This window comes from Chiloscyllium plagiosum, unplaced genomic scaffold, assembly GCF_037043375.1.
Source record: "Chiloscyllium plagiosum isolate Xiang-an unplaced genomic scaffold, Cpla_swu_hap1 HiC_scaffold_27, whole genome shotgun sequence".
In the NCBI taxonomy this organism is placed as follows: Eukaryota; Metazoa; Chordata; class Chondrichthyes; order Orectolobiformes; family Hemiscylliidae; genus Chiloscyllium; species Chiloscyllium plagiosum.
In genome coordinates this window covers 88,259,395-88,278,699 of record NW_028270165.1, presented here as the reverse complement: position 1 = coordinate 88,278,699, position 19,305 = coordinate 88,259,395, and the positions used below count along the sequence as shown (strand labels likewise).

The window sequence follows — 19,305 nt, the reverse complement described above, 5'->3', positions numbered from 1 at the left end:
TGCCGAAGCCAATTTTTTTTGCCGAAATTTTTTTTCCCTGTGCCTCGACATTTTATTTCTTTTGCATTTTGACTGGCTGCTCAACGTTTCAGTCTTTTCCCCAGGATAGAGGTATTCCAAAACTAGAGGGTAAAGGTTTAGGGTGTGGGGGAAAGATTTTAAAAGATCTAAAAGACTCGGACTAGAACATTCACCCCTTACTGGGCGAAAGTGAGGACTGCAGATGCTGGAGATTAGGGTCGAGAGTGTGGAGCTGGAAAAGCACAACAGGTCAGGCAGCATCCGAGGAGCAGGAGACTCGACGTTTCGGGCAAAACCTTTCATCAGGAAATAGCCATGGGGAACTGCAGGGCTGTAGCGTAATCGAGTGAGTCGAAGTGGGATGCTGTTGGGAAGGTCGGTGTGAATGTGGGATGATATAGTTGCGCTACCTAAGCCACGCGTATATTGAGAAATGATTGCCCCAAGTCTGCTGTGGGAGGAGTGCGTTCCAGTTCGTGGGACACTGACACCCTGTCAGCGCTGTCTCTCTCTTCACATTCTGCCCCCCTGTCCATTTTCTCCCCACCCACTGCCCCCTGCCCATTCTCTCTCCTCACACTGCACCCCCTATTCTATCCCCCAACCCTCTGAACCCCAGTCTGACCCCTGTCCATTTCTCTCCCTTCTCCACCACCACCAGCGACCGCCCCCCATCCTTTCTCCTGCCTCAGCCCTCTTTGATCGCTGTATGAAGCCCTTCTAAGGAGAGAGAGAGAAAATGGTTGATGATGACTCTACCTGGGAAACAGGGAATGTGGGAAGTAGCTGATTTTTAAAATTGAGAATAACTCAAATCATATATTCAGAAGCTTCGTTAAAGTGTGGAAGAATGTTAATTTATTTTTAAAAAGCTGCAGAAATCTTTCTGAAACTTGCATTGATGTATTTGCACAACAAAAGACAGGCTGTAAGGAGTGAATGAGTGAATAAAAGACAAGTCCCACCTTGCCCTCGAGGAGAAAGTGAGAACTGCAGGTTATGGAAATCACAGTTGAGTGTGGTGCTGGAAAAGCACAGCAGGTCAGGCAGCATCCAAGGGGCAGGAGAATCGCCGTTTCGTGCATAAGCACTTGGCACTCGGCCATCGCTCCTTCAATCCCCCTGTGATGGCGCGTGAACTCGCTGGTGCCTCCGCAGGTGGGAGGAGCAGGTGAATCCCTTCCGGCACTTACAGCAGGTGAACGGCCTCTCTCCAGGGTGGAGCCGCTGGTGGGTCAGCAGTGCAGCTGACTGAGTGAAACCCCGCCCGCACATGGGGCACGTGAATGGCTTCTCTTACTTGTGGACCCACTCGTGCGTCTGCAGATGGCAGATCCGACTGAACCCCTTCCTACACACTGAGCTGGAGAATGGCCTCTCCCGGTGTGAATGCGTCTGTGGGTTTCCAGCAGGGATGGGGAAGGGAATCCTTTCCCTCAGACCCCACATTTCCACGGTTTCCCCATTGGGGGAGCTTTACCTTGGTTGCTCTGGGTTTGAAATTACAATCAGAACGGGGACATAATCTTTCCCACCGTGAGGATGAGACTTTGATTCCCCCAAGCTGAGTAACTGGTTTGAAACACTTTTCACAGTCAGCGCACTGAATCTCCCTCACTCGGTGTCTCAGTATTATTCCTGCCGCACCAGTGTCCAAAATCTCTCAAACAAACAAAGGGAAACATGCCTTCTTGATTGGAATGGCTGCTGATATTCAAGCCCCAATGAATCAAGTGGCTCTGTCAGAAGTTGATGCATCATTTGCTTTCAGATTTCTTTCTGCACTTCTTCCTGCAAAAAAAAACACAAAATAAGTGATCACTGTCAGTACAGCTAAATGAACATAACAAAGGTGGCCATTCCTGTAGATTGCCAGATGCCTGCTGATCACATGTTACTCAGCACACAGAAACCTGATATCCCTCATGTAGCCAGATAGCCTTAAGTGTGTATGGAGGAAAACTTCATTTCGGTGACAATAACATGGAAAAAAACTGCCTAAAAAGGTACTGGAAATGGAGCTGAATCAAGGATAGGAAAATGAAATGTCAAGGCTGCTTGAGAAAAGAAAGGCAGTAAAGTTGCTGAATGACTTCCTGCTGTCGGATTAAATAAAAAATGGTGACAAAAAAAGGACGTGACCCCATTACTACATTAGAAGGTGAATAATAATTGCAAAGAAACTTTTACAGCAGCCAACAATATCAGACATACACCAAATGAAGCAACATACCTCTACATTTTATATCAATGTGCCAATCCTTTAAATGCTGCTCAGTTCCATGAGAAATTAACCTTTTAATTGTGAACATGAAGAAAGAAGCAACCTTTTCCAGGGTGCAAACTGTAAACGTGCCAAACTGAGGAAATACACAAGGAAAATACACCCCACCTCCCCCTCCCTCCCCCTGCCCCACTTGCGGAGGATGGGGAGTGGAAAGGGGGTGACATTGTTTTGCTCCCAGATGTTGCCCAGAGGGAGGGAGTTTCACTCTGAAACTGACAGGGCTGCATCCCCGTTGTGACGTCAACAATGGAGGGCGGGCCGAGCAGCTGTCCCGCAGTTGAGGCATTTGTGGAGGGGAGGGCACTTTGCAAACTCCTACTCTCCTCCAAGTCAAGCAGCTTGAGTTCAAGCAAAGCAATGGCTTTAATTTTAGGCTAGAAAACCTCCTCTGTGCCATGGGAACCCTCCTCCCTTGGGGAATGCAGGGATACAGATTCATAGTAACAGGAGGAGTAGGCCATTTAGGACAAATCCTCCAACCCTGGCAACATCCTTGTAAGTCTTTTCTGAACCCTTTCCAGTTTCACAACATCTTTCCGATAGGAAGCAGACCAAAATTACATGCAATATTCCAAAAGTGGCCTGACCAATGTTCTGTACAGTGGCAACATGAGCTCTCAATATCTTTACTCGATACTCTGAACAATAAAGCAAAGCATAACAAACGCCTACTTCACCATCCTATCTGCATGCGACTCTACTTTTAAGGAGCTATCAACTTGCACTCCAAGGTCTCTTTGTTCAGCAACACTCCCGGGGACCTTACCAATAAGTGTAAAAGACCTGTTCTGATTTGCTTTTCCAAAATGCAGCACCCCACATTTATCTAAATTAACCTCAATCTGCCACTCAGCTCATTGGCCCATCTGATCAAAATCCCGTTGTAATCTGAGGTAATCTTCTTTGCATCCACTACACCTCCAATTTTGGTGTCATCTACAAACTTGGTAACTACACCTCCAATGTTTAGATCCAAATCAATTGTATAAATGACAAAACGTAGTGGACCCAGCACCGATACTTATTACATACCACTGATCACAGGCCTCCAGTCTGAAAAGCAACCCTCCATCACCACCCTCTGTCTTCTGCCTTCGAGCCAGTTCTGTTTCAAATGGCTAGTTCTCCCTGTATGCCACGAGATCAAAACTTTCCCACCCGTCTCCCATGAGGAACCTTGTTGACCACCTTACTGAAATCCATACAGATCACGTCCACTACTCTGCCTTCATCAATCCACTTTCTTACTTAGAGTCATAGAGGTGTAGAGCAGGGAAACAGACCCTTTGTTCCAGCCCATCCATGCCAACCAGATATCCCAATCCAATCTAGTCCCACTTGCCAGCACCTGGCCCATATCCCTCCAAACCATTCCTACTCATATACCCATCCAAATGCCTTTTAAATGTTGCAATTGTACCAGCCTCCACCACTTCCTCTGGCAGCTCATTCCAAACACGTACCAAGCTCTACATGAAAACGTTGCCCCTTAGGTCCCTTTTATATCTTTCCCCTCTCACCCTAAACCTATGCCCTCTAGTTCTCTACTCCACCACTCCAGGGAAAAGACTTTGTGTATTTACCCTATCCATGCCCCTCATAATTATGTTAACCTCTATTAGGTCATCCCTCAGCCTCCGACGCTCCAGGGAAAACAGCCCCAGCCTGTTCAGCCTCTCCCTATAGCTCAAATCCTCCAACATTCTTGTAAATCTTTTCTGAACCCTTTCAAGTTTCACAACATCTTTCCGATAGGAAGGAGACCAGAATTGCATGCAATATTCCAGCAGTGGCCTAACCAATGTCCTGTACAGCCGCAACATGACCTCCCAACTCCTGTAATCAATACTCTGACCAATAAACGAAAGCATACCAAATGCCTTCTTCATTTTCCTATCTACCTGTGACTCCACTTTTAAGGAGCTATGGACCTGCACTCCAAGGTCTCTGTTCAGCAACTCTCCTTCTTCAGAAAACTCAATCAAGTTCGTGAGACATGATTTCCCACGCACAAAGCCATGTTGACTATCGCTAACCAATTCTTTCTTTTCCAAATGTACGTAAATCTTATCTCCCAGATTCTCTCCAACAACTAGTCTACCGCGGATGTTAAGCTTACTGGTCTTTCATTCCCTGGCTTTTCCTTACCACTTTCTTAAATAGTGGCATCACGTTAGCTACCCTCCAGTCCTCCGGCACCTCACCTGTGACTATCTATGATACAAATATCTCAGCAAGAGGCCCAACAATGCTTTCCGTAGCTTTCCACAGAGTTCTAGGGTACACCTGATAAGGTACTGGGGATGTACCCACTTTTATGCATTTCAAGACATCCTTCACCTCCTCCTCTGTCATGTGGACATTTTCCAATATGTCACCATCTATTTCCCCACAGTCTATATCTTCCATGCCCTTCTCCACAGTAAAAACTGACGCAAAATATTCGTTCAGCATCTCCTCCATCTACTGCAGCTCCACACATAATCCGCCTTGCTGATCTTTGAGGGGCCCTATTCTCTCCCTTGCTACCCTTTTGTCCTTAATGTATTTATAAAAACCCTTTGGATTCTCCTGAATTCTATTTGCCAAAGCTATCTCATGTCCCCTTTTTGCCCTCATGACTTCTCTCTTAAGTATGCTCGTATTGCCTTTATACTCTAAGGATTCACTCGATCCCTCTGTCTATACCTGACATATGCTTCCTTGTTTTTCTTAACCAAAATCTCATTTTCTCTAGACATCCAGCATTCCCCAACCTACCAGCCTTTCCTTTCACCCTAACAGGAATATACTGTATTTGGACTCTTGTTATCTCATATCTGAAGGCTTCCCATTTTCCAGCAGTCCCTTAACCTGCGAACATCTGCCCCCATCAGCTTTTGAAAGATGTTGCCTAATACCTGAATCTTCCTGCAATTTAGAACTTCAACTTTTAGATCTGATATATTATTTTCAATCACTATTCTAATGTTAATAAAATTGTGGTTGTTGGCTCTTAGGTTTTGCACCATCTCTAGTATATACATCCACATTGTGAATTAGAAAATGTCCTTATACACACTTAACAAATTCCTCTATTTGGCAGATAGGTAAATGGGCAGGAGTTATACCTTGGGTCCACTTTTCCTTCACTCCCATCAACCCTAACCCCATTCCCACCCCAATAGTCCAACGGCACTTTCCCCTGCAACTGCCGAATGTGTGACACCAGCCCATTTATCTGCTTCCTCTGCACTATCCAAGGGCCCAAACTTACCTTCCAGGTGAAGCAGCACTTTACCTGCACTTCCCACAACCCAGTCTACTGCATTTGCTGCTCACAATGTGGTCTCATCTACATTGGGGAAACCGAAGCATAAACTGGGTGACTGCTTCGCAGAACATCTACGTTCTGCCCGCAAAAAAGACCCTGAATTTCCAATTGCCTGCCAATTCCACACCCCACCCTGTTCCCTGGCCAACATCTCTGTCTCAGGTTTGCTGTATTGTTCCAGCAAAGCTCCGCACCAGCAGAATGAAGAGCACCGAATATTACACTTGGGGACCTTACATCCCTCCGGTCCCAATATCGAATTCAATAATTCTAGAGCCTGAACTCCATAATATCCTCGTCCCTACCACACACACCAAGCCTTGTTATCACATACTGGATTAGTGGTGCTGGAAAAGCACAACAGTTCAGGCAGCATCCAAGGAGCAGTAAAATCAATGTTTCAGGCAATAGCCCTTCATCAGGAATACAGGTTTCCAGCATCTGCAGTCATTGTTTTCACCTTGTTATCACATAGTCTGTGATTACACACTGCCTTTCTTAGACACGAAGAGTCCCCAATAACAGTTATTCACCCTCCCACGCAGATTGTTATCAACTCCCTTTCCTGTCCAACAGTTCTTCCCTCGCTTTGGGCTCTGTCCTGATCTATCATTTACTGCATCCGCCTTCCTCCCACAATATTTTTCGCATATTAACCGACATTTTCCCAATCACTATCAGTTCTGTGGAAGAGTCACCGGCAACTCCTGTTTTTCTTGTTTCTGATAAACAGCGTCCGCAGTTCTTTCAGCTTTTTGTTGAGGTAGAGTTGGAAATTGTTTCGAGAGACACAAGGAGAGGGGGGAGAGACAGAACAGACATGAACTGTTGATCTCCGTTGTTACTCATAACGTAAAATCATTGTAGTGCGATCGCTTCCCTTAACCGTGAAAGGAAGTGCGTGGGGCCTTGTGAGCTTGTAGCGCAACGTAAGCGCGTTTGACTCCCGATCTGAAGGTTGCGCGTTCACGTCGTGTCAAGCTCACTGAAGTTAACTTCGCCTAATCCAAATCAAGAAAAGCGTGCGCTCACTCCGGGTATCTGCTGAGTTAAGTCTTCTTTCTGGAAACTTTCGATCACACGCGTGAAGCTTTGCCGTCAGTTTGATTTGTGAACACTGTGTCAGGGAGGTGGTGTGCCCATTGGTTGGGTAAATGCTCAGCTCCCCCAATGTGAGAAATAAAACTACCCGGTAACTCTCCCACGTCTGCTTATGCTAGAAGACCCAAAGGTGGAATCATACCTCGAGAATAATGAACAACCTGCCAAGGGTGCAGCGAAGTCCTGAAACAGCTGAGATTTCTCAGTACGGAATACATTGTGCATTGCTTCCAGAATTACAAGCAGCAAAGAGTTTCAAGAACATCTGCTTCTCAATCTGTCTCCCTGCTCCCTGGACGCTGCTGTTTGTCCCGACCCCAGGGACCGGGCTCTCTCCATTGGTGGATAATTGAAACATTTTGTTTCTACTTGCAAGCTGTACTGGTGGAAGACAGAGTCCATTCGCTCTTCTGCTCTCTCTCTCTCTCTCTATCATTTGGGGTAGGAGACGTCAGTTACAGTAATGCGTAAGAAATGGGCAACTTTGAACTTGTTCCAAAGGTCCTGTTAAGGGAGAGACAGAAAGATGCTGTGCTGCCAGGACAAAGAGAAATTGACACCGGAGACTCTTCCCTCAGGTAAATTGGTATGAGTGCATTTTTGTGCAGCCTGCTTGGTGTGCAGAATTTGTCTTGACACAGCAATCCTGCAGAAAGTCTTTTGTTACACGGGCATTAGTTTCTTTCCTGCGGGAAGTGGACAAAAACAGCAAGTCACGTGTTTCAACTTCAGTTCATTGCCATCTGAGAGAAGAGGTTTCACACTTGAGATCAGAACACACCGACAGAGACCAGGACAAGACAACTCACAGCTCCACAAGCGTGCCACCGCAACTGTGTAAATTTAACTCGTGTATCGAAATGACATATTTAGTTCAGATACCCGAAGTTTTGGGAAGCAAGGTAAGGGAAAGGCAAGGGAAAAAGCAGAGCACCGTTGTACGGGAAAGTTGCGAAAGGTGACATTAAGCGAATTGCAGGGGATGGTTATGCTCCATCAACTGCTGGATTATGCTCCCAGCACTCTCCCGCTGCACCAAAGCACATCCAGAGAAGAATTCAGCTTTTCCTCTGGTGCGTGACATGCACGTTCGGGAATGATGTCAAAGATGTTGCTGCGCGCACGTGTCATATGCTGTTGTGCGCACGTGTGGAGGCTGTGTCGAAATTCCGATATTCTGTTGGTCGAACTGTGATTTCACTCTGAATCACAACATGTATCACAGCGCAGATGGAAGCCATGCGGCCCACCTTTGCTCTGTTGGTTCTACATAGGAAGTAAACGAGTGTCTCCATTCGTATCATTCTCTTGGCTGAGAGACATAGACTCATAAGAGATGTACAGCATGGAAACACACCCTTCGGTCCAACCCGTCCATGCCAACCAGATAGCCCGATCCAATCTCGTCCCACGTGCCAGCGCCCGGCCCATATCCCTCCAAACCCGTCCTATTCATATACCCATCAAAATGCCTTTTAAATGCTGCAATTGTACCAGCCTCCAACACTTCCTCTGGCAGCTCATTCCATACACGTACGTGAAAAGGTTGCCCCTTAGGTCTCTTTTATATCTTTCCCTCTCACCCTAAACCTATGCCCTCTAGTTCTGGACTCCCCCACCCCAGGCGGAGCCTATTTACCCTATCCACGCCCCTCAAAATTTTGTAAACTTCTAGAAGGTCAACCCTCAGCCTCCGACGCTCCAGGGAAAACAGCCCCAGCCTGTTCAGACTCTCCCTGTAGCTCAAATGCTCCAAACCTGGCAAGTCTGCACATTGTTAGGTCGAACACGAAAACCGAATTCCTTCCTCTTTGTCAATGACAGACAGGGACTTACTGACCCTAACCACTCCCTGTACGAAAACGTTCTTCCTAATGTCACTTTTACTTCTTTTCCTCGTGACTTTAAAATTCTGCCGAATCGTTGAGGAATCTTTCAGGTGTGGGAGCATTTTCACAACATTATTTCCTGTTTCTAGGTCCCTCATGACTTGGAAAACTTCGGTTCTCCGAGCAGAGCTGTCCCAATTTACCAATCTACCTTCATTGCTGACATTCCTCAAACACCGCACCACTCACGTCAACTTGTTCAACGCTATCTCCAACCATTTCACTTCCCTGTTCTCTGTCCCATTCGTACTCCAGGGAGCCGAACCTCGTTTCACGAAGGTGTTTTTTGAGAAAATTAACCACGCATTTTTGGACACGTCAAGTTAAGACAGGCGGGCGCATGCGGGATTTGAACACGGGACCTCTCGCAAGTCGGTGCAGTAAAAGACCTTAAGCGAGAATCATACGCCTCGACCAACGAGCCAGACAGCAAACACACACTCAACTCCCCACGCCTCTTGAGCGACCTGAGACTTGCTCAGTATGAAATACATTTGAGATTGCTCTGAGGATTGCAAGCGGCAAAGAGTTTCCCGAACAGCTGCTTCTCATTCAGTCTCCCTGCTGCTGTTTCATTCCACTGCATTCGCTGCTCACAGCGTCGTTTCCCCAATGTGGCATGAAGCATAAACTGGGTGACTGCTTCGCAGAACATCTCGGTTCTGCCCGCAGGAAAAATGCCCTGACCTTGCGGTTGCCTGCCACTTTAACACATCACCCTGTTCCCTGGCCAACATCTCTGTCTCAGGCTTGCAGCTGTACTCTAGCTCCAGATGAAAGAACAACACCTCATTTTCCACTTGGAGACCTTACAGCCCTCCGGTCTTCAATATCGAGTTCCATAACTTTAGGGCCTGAACTCCCCCATGTCCTTGACCCCTACCACACAAACGACTCCTTGTTATCACCTCGTCTGCTATGACATACCACGTATTGTTAGCCGCTAACAGTCTCCATTAACAGTTATTCGCCTCTCACGCGGATCGTTATTCACTCCGACGTCCTTCCTATTGTTCTCTCTCTGAGCTGGCGGCAAACACAGCAATGTACATCGGAGACTCTGAGCCAGCTGAAACTTGCTCAGTGTGAAGTACATTCCACATTGCTCCAAGAATTGCAAGCAGCAAAGCGTTTCCAGAACATCTGCTTGTCACTCTGTCCCCGGGGCGCTGATATTTGTCTCATCCCCAGGAACTGGACTACCTCCACTGGTGGATAATTAAACCATTTTATTTCTACTTGCACGTTGTTCTGGGGGGGGGGTGTAGGCTGGGGGGAGGGCAGAGTGTATTCGCTCTTCTGCTATCTCTCTCTCTCTCTCTCTCTGAAATCCTTGGGGTGAGAGGTATCAGTTACACGAATGCGTGGGTGGGACAGAGAGAAATGGACACCGAGGACTCTTCGCTCAGGTAAATTCACATTGTTGTGCAGCCTTCTTGGTGTTCAGAGTTCGTCTTCACGCAGCAATCTTACGGAAAGTCTATTGCAAAGTGGGCATCGCTTTCTTTGCTGCGACCGCGCAGCAGTTAACCATCTGAGCCCCAAGTGTCCCAGATGAAGAAAATCCGAAAGGAACCTTCACTCACTGAGAGTCATCCCCACGGCCCTGAGCTGAGGGACTGCAGGCAGTCCAACACGGAAGGGACGATAAAAATGAACCAGTTTTGCTCCCTCAGCCTCTCTGTCCCAGAGACAGGCAGTGGGACGGCATAAACACGTAGCATCATTCTCGCGCAGACAGAAGCCGTTCAGCCCATCGAGTCCACGGCGATTCTCTGTCACTTGCCTCTCCCTGAGGTTATTCACAATTGGTGATCTGTCCTAATCATGGGGGAATGTGTCTGAGTCGTAATGCGGTTTCTGACATGCCGACCGTCTTATCATTCACGTCCGAACCGGCATGGCGAATTACTGCAGGGAATGGACAAAAACATAAGGCATGTGTTTCAACTTTATCAGCTCATTGACATCTCAGAAAAGTGGTTTTACAATTCGCTTCAGAGGAACTCGACGGAGAACAGGAGAAGACCACTCAGACCTCCAGGAGCGAGTCACTTCGCCTGCGTGAATTTGGCGAGTGTATCAGTATGATACATGTCACTCAGACACTCGAAGTTTTAGGGAGCAGGTGCAATGTGAAGATATAGAACAGAGGCTCATGACAAAGGAAAGCTGCTCAAGGAGAGTTTGAGCAATAGCAATAGAGGATGGTTTCGAGCTGCGGGCCTCTGGGTTGTGGGGCCCGCACGCTGTCGTTGCGTCACTCTGTGTTTAGTATGCCGTGCGTTTTCTCAGGACCCTTCAGCTTTTCGACAGGCACCTGGCACGCACGTTCCAGACTCATATCAAAGATCTCCACTGCTGTTATGTAATATACTGCTGCGCAGGGGTGTGGAGGCTGTGTTAATATGAACATTCTGTTGGTCGAACATGACCACCGAATTCAATTTTGTGTCCATTGAATCTGCCTCTTTGTCACTGTCAGAGAGGGATTTACTGACCCTAACCACTCCCTGTACGAAAACGTTCTTCCGAATATCACTTTTACTTCTTTTCCTCATGAATTTAAAACGCTGCCGAATCGTTCTCGATCCTTTCAGGCGTGGGAACACTTTCACGACATTATTTCCAATCTCTAGTCCCCTCATGACTTGGAAAACTTGCCAAGCCGGATTTCAAACTTCTGTTCTCCGAGGAGAGCTGTCCCAATTTTCCAAACTACCTTCATTGCTGACCTTCCTCAAACACGGGACCACTCACGTCAACCTGTTCAACACTATCTCCAATCATTTCACTTCCCCGCTTCCTGCCCCATTCGTACTCCAGGGAGCCCAGCATCGTTTAACGAAGGTGCCTTTTGAGAAGTTTAATCGGGCATTTTTGCACAAGTCAAGAAAGCCAGGATCTCTCGCAAGTCTGCCCGTTAGAAGACCCAATGCGAGAATCATACCCCTAGACCAACGAGCCATAGGCCGCTGGCTCCAGCACCTCCTGAACTAGCTGAGACTTGCTCAGTGTGAAATACATTCGCCATTGCTCTCAGAATTGCAAGCAGCCAAAGAGTTTCCAGAACAGCGCTTCTCATTCTGTCTCCCTGCTCATTTTGTTCATTTTCAAATGAACAAAACCACCAGGTCTAGTTCTAGTCCATCTGTGGAGAGAAAGGAGAGATAATGTTTTGAGCCCAACGATCCGTCTTCGGAACTGATGGAATGAGTGGGCGGGTAAAGACCGTGGAAGAAGATGGGCAGGTTCTAAAATGATTGAACTCGGCGTTGGGTCCTGAAGGCAGCGCGGTCTCTCAGGAGAAAATGAGGTTTCGCTCTTCCAGCTTGCGCTGTGCCTTGTGGGAGCACTGCAGCAAATCAGAGACTGAAATGTTGTCATGGGAACACAGTGGGAGGTTGAAGTGACAGGAAACTGGAAACTGACGGTACATGGGAGAAAGGACACAGAACGGGGGATGTGCTACAAAAGTGTACAGAAAAGCCACACCCCCAGACCAGACCCTGAACTACAACCATCAAAACACAGACAAGAGAAGCTGCATTAGGACGCCATTCAAAAGGGTGACTACACACTGCAGCACTGCCGACCTGTGACTGAAGAAGAACACGTCTACAGAGGCTTCACCAGGAACGGATATCCCCGCAACTTCATCCACAAGGGCCGAGCAGACAAACAACGGGACAAGGATCTGCCACGACCCAACACACTCACCACTTTACCTTATATAATAAACCTCACAGAACTTACAGCCAGACATCTCCGACCACCCGGATTCATGACAGCCCATAAACTGACAGCCACGCTCAGACAACAACTCACCAGAACAAAAGACTCAACCACATCATGTGGAAAACAAATATAGTTTACAAGATTCCATGCAAAGGCTGCACGAAAACTAAACAGTACAGGACAAACAGGCAGACAACTAGCAATCTGTAACCATGAACAACATCTACCCATTAAACACTGTCTCTGGTACCCACACAAACACAGATGATAAGGACGATAAAATCGACAGAGACAGCACAACGGTCATAGTACAACTAAACAGAGGTCAGCCAGAGAAATTCAACAAACACGGCACTCATCCAGGAATTCCACCAATAAACACATTGACACATGCCAATCACTGCGAACGAACAACCAGAACCGTCAAACAAAAGCAGCAGAAACAGAACCAAATACATTCCAGAAGACACAGTACAGCAGCGCTTCACAGGTGGCTCCAACGCACTGAAGATGTCACCTAGCTGCAAATCAACGTCCCAGCTCGGCGAGCGACGACAATCGGCAGCCGAGCTACAAAGCTTTCCGCAAATCTTATACGGAAGTGTAATTCCTATCGAAATTTGAGAGCATCCTGTTTATGTCATTCAGTTCCTGCAAGCAAAAACGTTGTTGTGGTTCTGTTCGCCGAGCTGGGAATTTGTGTTGCAGACGTTTCGTCCCCTGTCTAGGTGACATCCTCAGTGCTTGGGAGCCTCCTGTGAAGCGCTTCTGTGAAATTTCCTCCGGCATTTATAGTGGTTTGTACCTGCCGCTTCCGGTTATCAGTTCCAGATGTCCGCTGCAGTGGCCGGTATATTGGGTCCAGGTCGATGTGCTTGTTGATAGAATCTGTGGATGAGTGCCATGCCTCTAGGAATTCCATGGCTGTTCTCTGTTTTGGCTTGTCCTATAATAGTAGTGTTGTCCCAGTCAAACTCATGTTTCCTGTCATCTGAGAGAGATCCCGGATTCAAATCGCCGTTTCGGACGTGAATGACAAGACGATCCGCATGTCAGAAACCGCATCCCGGGGACAGAATGACAAGCAGATGTTCTGGAAACTCTTTGCTGCTTGCAATTCTTGGAGCAAAGTGGAATGTATTTCACACTGAGCAAGTTTCAACTGGCTCAGAGTCTCCAGTGTACATTGCTCTCTTTCCCGCCAGCTCAGAGAAAGAACAATAGGAGGGACAAAGGAGTGAATAACGATCCGTGTGGGTGGGTGAATAACTGTTAATGGAGACCGTTAGTTGCTAACAATAAGTAGTGTGTCGTAACAGACTATGTGATAACAAGGGCTCGTATGTGTGTGGTAAGGGTCAAGGACATGGGGGATTTCAGGCCCTAAAGTCATGCAACTCGATCTTGAAGACCGGAGGGCTGTAGGGCTTTGAAGTGGAATATGAGGCGTTGTTCTTCCATCTGGAGCTGAGCTTTGCTGGAGCACTGCTACAAGCCTGAGACAGAGATGTTGGCCAGGGAACAGGGTGGCGTGTTAAAGTGGCAGGAAAGCAGAAGCTCAGGACCTTTATTTGCGGGCAGAACCAAGATGTTCTGCGAAGCAGTCACCCAGTTTATACTTCATGCTCCGTTGGGGAAACGACACTATGAGCAGCGAATGCAGGAAACTGGGTTGCGGCAAATGTGCAGGTAAAGTGCTGCTTCACCTGGAAGGTATGTTCGAGCCTGGAAGGATATTCAGGAGGGAGCGGGTAAATTGTGCTTCTGAGTGAAGTCACGGTTCGTAAAAACAGAATGTGGCAATTTAGACAGAGTTGATATTTGCTTGCCGGCGATATGTCTGCCGGTGCGTGATGGGAGCATAACCCAGAAGGGAAACCATCTTTCCTATTCACTCAATGTCGTCTTTAGCAGCTTTCCCGTATAACGGCGCTCTGTTGTGCATCTCGCCTTCTCATCTGCTTCCCAAAAAACTTCGACGTAAATATTTCACATTGATATACAGGCCCAATGTGCACAGTTGAGATGATACACTCGTGGAGGTCTGCGGGGTCTTCTCCTGTTCTCTGTACCCTATGTTGAGGAGGGCAATGCTTGTCACTGGTCATTCCGGTGTCAGAGAAAAGTTTAGAAAGAAAACGGTTTAATTTTCTGCCAGTGGAGAGGGCCCGGTACCTGAGGACGGGCGAACGGCAGCTGAGAGACAGAATGAGAAGCAGCTGTTCAAAGAGTCATAGAGATATACAGCATGGAAACAGACCCTTCGGTCTCACCCGTCCATGCCGATCAGATATTCCACCCCAATCTAGTCCTACCTGCCAGCACCCGGCCCATATACCTCCAAACCCTTCCTATTCATATATCCATCCAAACGCCTCTTAAATGTTGCAATTGTACCAGCCTCCGCTACTTTCTCTGGCAGCTCATTCCATGCATGCACCACCCTCTGCGTGAAAAAGTTGCCCCGAAGGTCTCTTTTATATCTTTCTCCTCTCACCCTAAATCTATGCCCTCTAGTTCTTGACTCCCCGACCCCAGGGAAAAGACTTTGCCTATTTATCCTATCCATGTCCCTCATAATTTTGCATGAAGTCACCCTTCAGCCTCCGACGTTCCAGAGAAAACAGCCCCAGTCTGTTCAATTTCAACTGTACTTCACTCTGAGCAAGACTCAGCTGGTTCAAGAGGTAGAGTGTGGGAGCAGGGGCGCCAGTTGGGTGGCTCGTTGGTCTAGGAGTATGATTCTTGCTTTGGGTCTTCGTCGATGCAGACGTGCGAGAGATCAGGGTTCAAATCTCGGACGAGCCCGCGTTTTGTGACTTATGCAAACGTGCCGGCTTAATTTTCTCAAAAAGCACCTTCGTTAAACCAGGTTCGGCTCCCTGGCGTACCAATGGGACAGAAAGCAGCGAAGTGAAATGATTGGTGATACCGTTGAATAGGTTGACGTGAGTGGTGCGGTGTTTGAGGGCTGTCAGCGATGAGGGTCGATTGGAAATTTGGGACAGCTCTCTTCGGAGAACAGAAGTTTCAAATCTGGCCCGATTGAAGCTTTCCAAGTCATGCGACGTCGAGACAGAGAAAGTAATGTAGTCAAAATGCTCCCACGCCTGAAAGGATCGGCAACGATTCGGCAGAGTTTTAAAGTCATGGGGAAAAGAACCCAAAGTGACATTAGGGAGAACGCTTTCGTACAGGGAGTGGTGGTTGGGGTCAGTAAATCCCTAACTGACACTGACAAAGAGGCAGATTCATTAGACGCAAACGGGAATTCGGTGGTCATGTTTAAAGTAACAATGTGCAGAATTACATGGAGAAGGCAAGAGAATGATACGAATAGAGACCCACGTTTACTTACTGTGTCGACCCAGCAGAGCGAAGGTGGGCCGCATGGCGTCTATTCAGAGTGAAATCACAGTTCGACCAACAGAATGTGGGAAGTTAGAAAAAGTTTATATTTACACAGCCTCCATACGTCTGCGCAACACTATATAAGACGACAGCAGTGGAGATCTTTGACATCAGTCTCGAACTTCCTGAAGAAGGGCTTATGCCCGAAACGTCGATTCTCCTGTTTCCTGGATGCTGCCTGACCTGCTGTGCTTTTCCAGCAACACATTTTCAGCTCTGATCTCCAGCATCTACAGACCTCACTTTCTCATCAGTCTCGAACGTGCATGCCAGGCGCCAGACGAAAATCTGAAGGGACCTGTGGAAGAGGGTGCTGTGCGTAAGAGCAGAGTGGCGCAGCGGGAGTGCGCTGGGCCCATAACCCAGAGGTCGATGGCTCGAAACCATCCTCTGCTATTGTTCAGTGTCTTCTACAGCAACTGTCCTTTGTGATAGCACTCTGCTCAGCATCTTGCCTTTCAAACGACTGTCTGAATGCCCCGGATCATCCCGAAACTCACACCGTTCAAGTAACTTGGTTTTCGAAGTCTGAATGGTCTTCTCCTGTTTTTCGTCGGCTTCCTACGAACTGAATCGCAAACCCACTTCTCTGAGATGCCAGTGAGCTGAGACGCATACCTTGTGATTTCGTGCCTTGCCTGCCGTAATTCGCCACGCCGGTTCGTACGTGAATGACAAGACGATCAGCATGTCAGAAACGGTATCACCATTCAGACACAGCCCCTTAGTATTCGGACAGATATCACTCATTGTGAATCACCTCAGAGAGAGACAAGTGGCAGCGAGTCGCCGTGGACACGATGGGCTGGACCGCCTCTGTCGGCGGGGGAACGATGGTACGCGTTTCTGCCGTCCCACTGCCTGTCTATGGGACAGAGAGGCTGAGGGAGCGACAATGGTTCATTTAACCGTCCCTTCCGTGTTGGACTGCCTGCAGTCCCGCAGCTCAGTGCCGTGGGGATGACTCTCAGTGAGTGAAGGTTTCACTCGGATTCTCTTCATCTGGGGCACTTAGGCTCAGATGTTAACTGCTGCGCGGTCGCAGCGATGAAAGCGATGCCCACTTTGCGAGAGATTTTCTGTAAGATTGCTGCGTGAAGACGAATTCTGAACACCAAGCAGACTGCACAACAATGTACTCATATGAATCTACTTGAGGGAAGAGTCCTCGGTGTCCATTTCTCTCTGCTCCGCCAGCACAGCATCTTTCTATCTCTCCAATAACAGAAGTTTGGAGGAAATTCACAATCAAAGTTACTCACTTCCCACTCATTAGATTACTTACAGTGTGGAAACAGGCCCTTCGGCCCAACAAGTCCACACTGACCCGCCGAAGCCCAACTCACCCATACCCCTACATTTACCCCTTACCTAACACTACGGGGAATTTAGCATGGTCAATTCACCTGACCTGCACATCTTTGGACTGTGGGAGGAAACCGGAGCACCCGGAGGAAACCCACGCAGACACGGGGAGAACCTGCAAACTCCACACAGTCAGTCACCTGAGGCGGGAATTTAACCCGGGTCTCTGTGAGGCAGCAGTGCTAACCACTGTGCCACCGTGCCGCCCACAAAGTGTAAGTGATACCTCTCACCCCAAGGGATTGGGAGTTAAAAAGCAGAAGAGCGAATGGACTCTTCCCTCCCTCCAGAAAAGCGGACAAGTAGAAACAAATTGGTTTAATTATCCGCCAGTGGAGATAGACCAGTTCCTGGGGATGAGACAAACATCAGCGCCCCTGGGACAGAATGACAAGCAGATGTTCTGGAAACAATTTGCTGCTTGCAATTCTTGGAGCAATGTGGAATGTATTTCACACTGAGCAAGTTTCAGCTGGCTCAGAGTCTCTAGTGTACATTAGTCTCTGAGTTTATATTTGCACATCGGCGACATGTCTGCACAACAGCACATGACACTACAGCAGTGAAGATCTTTTGACGTCATTCTCGAACATGCAAGTCACACGCCAGATGAAAAGCTGAATATTTCTCTGGAAAAGCTACCGTGCAATGCAGGAGAATGGCACAGCGAGTGCATGATGGGATCATAACCCAGAAGCGAAACCATTTTCTCCTACTCACTTAATGTCTTTCGTAGCTTTCCCGTATAACGGCGCTCTGTTCTTTTCCTTGCCATGTCATTTGTTTCCCAAAACAAATCTGGGTATCTGAGCTCAATATATCACATCGATACACAAGTCAAATTTACACAGTTGCGCTGGCACCCTTGTGGAGCTCTGAGTTGTCTTGTCCTGTTCTCTGACGGTGTGTCCTGATCTCGTGTGAAACCTCTTCTCTCAGATGGCAATGAACCGGTGAAGTTGAAACACATGACTTGCTGTTTTAGTCCATTGCCCGCAGTAAAGAAACCAACGGTGTAACAAAAGACTTCCTGCAGGATTGTTGTGTTAAGACAAATTCTGAACACCAAGCAGGCTGCACAAAAATGCACTCATATCAATTTACCTGAGGGAAGAGTCTCCGGTGTCCATTTCTCTCTGTCCCGACAGCACAGCATCTTTCTATCTCTCCGTTAACAGGACCTTTGGAACACGTTCAAAGTTGCCCATTTCCTCCGCATGACTGTAACTGACTTCTCCTGCCTCACGTAATAGTGTGAGAGAGCAGAAGAGTGAATGGGCTCTGCCTTCCACCAGCACATTTTGCAAGTAGAAACGAAATGGTTCAATTATCCACCAGTGGAGAGAGCCCGGTCCCTGGGGACTGGACAAACAGCAGCGTCCTGGAAGCAGCGAGACAGATTGAGAAGCAGATGTTCTTGAAACTCTTCCTTACTTGCAATTCTGGGAGCAATGCACAATGGATTTCATACTGAGCAAGTCTCAGCTGCTTCCGGAGGTGGCTCGTTAGTCTGGGATATGATTCTAGCTTTGGGTCTTCGAGCATATGCAGCCGTGTGAGAATTCCCGGGTTCCAATCCCAGGCGAACCATCATTCCTTAAATTGACCTGAGCAAAAATACCTGATGAATTTTCTCAAAAAGCCGCTTCGTTAAATAAGATCGGACTGCCTGAATTAGGGACGGCGCAGAGCTGCCATTGCAGTGAACACGGCGAAGGGAAACACTTGTTCAAAGTGAAAACAAGTATTGCAGATTTTTCGCCCGCGCAATCCGAGTCTGAATGAATCCTCCACCTGTATTACGCTCAATTCTGAGGGTGACACTTCAGGAAGCGGGGAAGTGAAGTGATTGCAGACGGCGCTGAACAGGTTAATGTGAATGGTACCGTCCTGAGGAATGTCAGCAATGAAGGGAGATTGGAAAGTTTGGGGCAGCTCTCTTTGGTGAACAGAGGGCGGAAAGCTGGTCTGATTGAAGTTTTCCACGTCATGAGGGTTTTAGACAGAGGAAACAATGCAGTGCAAATGCTCCCAGGCCTGAAAGGATCGAGAATAATTTGGCAGAGATTTAAAGTCATCAGGAAAATAAGTAAAAGTGACATTAGGAAGAAAGTTTTCGCACAGGGAGTGGGGTCAGTAAGTCGCTGTCTGACAGTGACAAAGAGGCAGATTCAATTGAC

At 47.7% G+C, this 19,305-nt stretch overlaps 1 protein-coding gene across 1 annotated transcript in view; it reads right to left on the bottom strand.

Annotated features, from left to right (window-relative positions):
* Window positions 1-19,305, bottom strand: part of LOC148144900 (uncharacterized) — a 492,750-nt gene that overhangs the window by 153,938 nt on the left and 319,507 nt on the right. The window lies entirely within an intron of this gene.